Here is a 5,690-nt window from a genome sequence, read left to right as displayed (position 1 = left end):
TGAACTACACATTAATTCTCCCCCTTTTGTCAATATAAATTCGCAAAGGTACGAAAACTAGTGGGATCCTCATGAAATTTTCATAGAGATACTTCATGACCAAAAGAGAACAACATATCAACTTGTTTAGATGCAACCATATAGCCGAAACTAAATGCATTCATCAAGGAGTTTATAAAGATACAAGATAACCCCTACAATATTCCACATCCACACTCCCCACAAAGATTTGGCAATTAAGCACAAGTTCAATTAAGAACTGCCCCAGAAAATGTCATTCCCGAAAGAACAACAAGAGCGACCTTACTTTTACAAGAAAAGAAGGATTTTTTTGGACATTAATAAATCACATAAGAATATGAATTTGTATCCAAAAATCTCAATTGAATTAACCACAAGGATAATGATCAATTCAATTGGTCATGCTCAATATAAGAAAACTTACAGAGCAACACAATGTATGCACAAAGATGTGGATCAGGAAAAGACCAATACTGCGGAATAACCAAAGATGCATTCTATTTTTCATCACTATTTGCACAATGAAATATAATAGACTTAATCTTTGTAAACAAAAGTTCATCCTTTCTTCCATCAATATTTGCACAATGACATAAAAGGCTTAACTTTTGTAGTCAAAAGTGTTAGAACATTGATCGATTGAACCCACCAAGCGTTGGTATGTCAAGTTTGGTTGTCATATTTTAGTGAACCAAAACTCATTTAAAGAGTCGCTTGATTATTTACTAGAGTCAACTTCGTATAGGTTAGCTAGAAAGTTATTAGGATATGAGACTTACAAGTATTACTCGAAGACTTGAAGAATGTGAAGAAGTAAAGAGCTACATCGACGACATCATCCTTCCTCTTGAGGTTAGTTTTATTTTGAGGTTAGTAATATCTTGAGGTTAGTAATATATTGAGGTTAGTTTCATTCCTAACGTATCTTTCAAGTCGTGCAATATTGAAAACATAACTGCGAACTCTGTGAATGATTATACTCTATTTAGACGTAGTATTAAGGAATTATTATACGAAGTATAACGCCTATATTTTGAACTTCGTATATAAGACATCGACATAATCGTATGAATGCTATTGTGATTATGTATGGGTATGGGTAAAGCTTTTGTCCTAGGAAACAATGTTTTACATTCGTTTAAAGGAAGTACAATTCATAAACTTGTTTTGTGAATCGAAAGGGAAATCGCTATGCTAATTGGTATTGTTATTTATTTCAAATCTTTGGATTACTAATATGTGTGTTTAGTATAAACCCTCATAACTTGTTTAGGTATCTTGGTAAAACTATTCACAATGCCCGACTTAGGTATCGATATGACTTTTATTAGTGAAACCAATCTTAAGTAATCACCTGAGATGGTATGATCGATATTTGTAATTGGTGTGACCATTCCTAGTCATTGGGTAACCGATCCTAGAAATTGGTGGGACTAATCACAAGATGTGTGATTGATCCTTGTAGTAGGTTAACAAGTTTTAGTAATTGGTGTAACCGATCCTATAACTTGTGCAACCAGTCACAAGTAATACCATGAGATAGTGGTAACCGATCCTGGTACAGTTAACCATTTTATGGAAACTAGTGTAACTGATCCTAGTAGCCACTTGGAGGTAGAGCCGAAACTTGTGTTTGGTAGAACCGTTAAATCCATGAATGGTGATTGAATGTTTTTTTATCAATCACATAGTTCTTGGAAATCAGATGAACCAATTCTGAACTCGTTTGGAAGTGTGACAAATCGGTTCCAAGATTGTAAATATGAAAAAGTATTTACAAAGTAAAGATGTCCACAAATTTTGAACATGTGCAATAATTATTATCTATTATTGTTCAAAGATATTCCTTAGCAACTAAAGGAGAATCCCGGATCGAAATAAATTGAGAATATTTAGTTAAGGGTTTTAATTTTATATGCTTTTAATTTCCAGCATTTAAATGCATATCTTTAGAAAATAAAAATTGGCAATGTGCATTTACTAATTAGAGATTTTCTACTGAGATTTCGGTCAATATTTGGACAGAGCATTTCCAGGAATTATGGAAACCGATTTTGGCTTTATTGCTTGGTACTTTCCTCTCCGATTTTGGAAATTCCTTGGTGTTCAAACTTCCTTGGTCTATAAATATTGAAGTTTGCATTTCGAGCAAACTAATCCTTAGAGCCAGCAAAACTAACTAGTTGTGTTGTAACTGGTGGAGCCGTCTATTCGGAGAGGAAAGTACCCTAATTAGGCGAAATCTCCTACGACCGCTCGTTTTAAAGACTTCTTTGGGATTGAGAAGCTCTACGAGTGCCGTTGGTGGGAAACTAGATAATTGCAGTTTATTATTAGTTTTTGATTGATTTGATTGACTAATGGTTGTTGAACTTTGATTGCACCTAGTTTGTTTATGCTTCAGAATCTTCTCTTCTGATATAATATTCACTCAAACTAGATCGAAGTATCGACGGGGATCTTTAGACTGTTTGTAGATCTAAAGACATCTTGTGATAAGCCATCGTTAACAGACTCCATTCTATGTGTGATTGATCACAAGAGATTCAAGTTGTTTGTGTGCGGGTGTTTATTGAAGATCTAAGAAGATTCGAAGACAAATAAGATTTCTTATTTGAGTTCATAATCTTTGGTGTGCACAAAACTTGATCGGCTGGGGATCCAACTATAATCGGTTTATCTTTTGATAGATTGGATTGATTAGTTGTGTAGATCGGCATCAATACATTTCTTTTTGATTCATAGTATTGATTGCATAGTCTAAACAATTACTTTGGTAGTTGTTGAATAGATTGATCTAAGAACCCGACAAAGGAGTTTATTGGTTAAACGGAAGAGCCTTTTGTCAAACTCATATCACTTTGTTTGAAAAGAGTTGTTACCGAAAAGATTTGTTGTTCCTTTACTGTTTGGAATACGAACCAAAGGAATTGTTCCAAGTGCGTGACTTATTGCAAGTTGGAGGCGCAGGGATATTGAGGGAACTAGGTGAACTATAGGTTTAGTTGCTTGGTCTCAACTATACGAAGTTGGTTTAGATTTTGTATAGCGGCTTAATTCTGAGAGTATTCAATTCTGGACAAGGTCCCGGGGTTTTTCTGCATTTGCGGTTTCCTCGTTAACATAATCTTGTTGTGTCTTTTACTTTTCTATTTCCGCAATTATAATTGATTTATTATAATTAGAAGTAAAATACACAAGCGTTAATTCCTAATTACTTGATAGTGTTTGGTTAAGTCCGGACCTATTATCAAGTAATCATACTTCGTTGTTGTATTGTCTCGATCTTGTATCCATAGTCAATCACGCAAGTTATCTTGTTGTCGTATTGTCCCAATCTCGTATCCATATACAATCACACGAAGAGTGGACCGATTCGTTGTATTGTCTCGACTCAGTCCATAGACAATCACTTTCGGAGAAATGACTTATAGGTGGAATTTTTTTAGATTGAGGTATATTTGGGTACCCTCGTCTTTTCAATTGGTATCAGAGCCGACAAACATGAAAGATCTAACAATCCGTGTTTGGTGCGATCCAACCTATAAGAATTGAATCTAATGTTTGATTCAGTTAACGTTGAGTAGGAAGATGATATACTTCAGAAAGGCAATTTGGTTTCAAAACCTGATAAACAACTCTGTACTGTTAGTACACTAGTTGAACACAACTCAGGAATTATTAACCATGATGCGTTAATAAGAAACTAGATACTTGTGACAAACAAGTTAGATTCATATGACAGTGATGAGATTAAATTTTTCATAAAAATTGCTGAAAAATACAATCTAAAAGATAATTTATATTATCCATCTGTCGAGAAGCTTATCAGACAATCTTTGATAAAAAAGAGGATTCATGAAGAAGCTGAATCTAAGGAACTTGACTTTGTTTAAGTCAAAAGTGATATATTAGTTAAAACAAGGATATGTGATTCTAATCTCCAGAATCTCTTAAGTAATATACAACATCGTGATTCTAATAGTCTAACCACTTATAAGAATCAAAACAGATATGTTTCAAGGGGTAATCCTTTGACTAATATCCGGTCAAGACCATCTGTCCTACATTATGACAATGATTATCTCTTAGACAGAGGGAAAGATCAGCATCAGTGCAGAAAAACTAATGATTTCGGATCATGTTGTTTTGTTATTGATCAACTGTCTAAAACAGAATCCAGGAAACAATCTCATCAAATGACGTTGTCGTATTCCAAGAAATTCCTGGGTCGATATAAGAGTTCTGATTATTTCAAAAGAATTCATGTCACACTTATGATCATGTTCATCAAACTGATCATTCTGTTAAATCAGATCACTCCAGCTATGACTTATTAAAAGAAGTTTATTCTTGGAATAGTCCCAAAAGGAAAGATATTCGAAAATATCATGATGGATCATGTTCCACAAAATTTGAGCTATCACAATATCACGTCAACAACTGATGTTGGTGATCGGAATTTCCCTAGATGTGCTCGAGTCAAATAAATGGGAAGTTCTTAAAAGGAGCACAAGAACATGAAGGAGGTAAAATACTACTCAATCTACCTGTATCATGATTATCTAAGGAATCTTTGTGGATTTGGAATGCTTCTTCTATTTTTAGAAACATACTTTCGATTTTGGAGAGTTCATGACAAAATTGGGAAAGATATTTTCAAACCCTCTAAATTGCATTGATTTGGAAAAAACTCTTAATGTTATTTCCGTAAGAACATACTTATCAAATAAAAATATCTGGATTAGGTATGAGTAATGTTAGAGCATTGCTCGGTCGAACTCGCATACGTTGCTATCTCAAGCATGTTTGTCAATGTTAGTGATCAAAACTATAAGTCTTGATTTCTAGTCTACTATAGCTAAGTCTCGGACTAGGATAGGAAGTGTAGTTGAGCTCAAGAACTCCATGGCAATCATCATTCAAGACGAAGAACTACTCAAGGAGCTGGTGGAACTTCATCGACTAAAAGGTATGTGTAGACTTGAACTTATCTATCACTTAAAAGTCTATCTACTCTATCTCCTATTCTGAGACAAAAGTCGTTTTGCTATATAGACTTTGATTATACACATTTTCTATTTCGAGCCGAGTTTATCTCGCCTATCTATTTCTCGAAATATGTGTTGTTAAGCTTTTGCTTTGGCCAAGTTCATCTTTGCCTAGTGACGAAAGTCATGCTATGTTTCAATCACTTTGAAAATTGCTTACTTTGACGAAAAATAGTTTGTGAATAACAACTGAAAAAGCGGGGTACAACAACCACACCCAATATTTCGATTAGCAATTTGTATGGACAAACTCTAATATACTTTCAAGAGAATCAACTAGACTCAATCTTAATAAAGTATATCAAAGAGTTATATCTCTCTTTATCGATTCAATTCTTACTCAAGCAAATAGTAATCTGCGAGTCTAATTGAATACAAGAGAAATCACTTGAACGGTACCAAAGACCAATGTTCAAGTATCAATCAGTTTCAATCAACAACCAAAGGTCGGATTTCTAATTGATTGATTCTAACGCACAACCTGTGATATTTCAATTATATAACAAAATATAATGCAGAATAGAAATAATACAGACACGAGAATTTTGTTAACGAGGAAACCCCAAATGCATAAAAACCCCGGGACCTAGTCCAGATTGAACACACACTGTATTAAGC

This window comes from Papaver somniferum, chromosome 9, assembly GCF_003573695.1.
Source record: "Papaver somniferum cultivar HN1 chromosome 9, ASM357369v1, whole genome shotgun sequence".
In the NCBI taxonomy this organism is placed as follows: Eukaryota; Viridiplantae; Streptophyta; class Magnoliopsida; order Ranunculales; family Papaveraceae; genus Papaver; species Papaver somniferum.
This window is presented reverse-complemented; position numbering follows the sequence as displayed.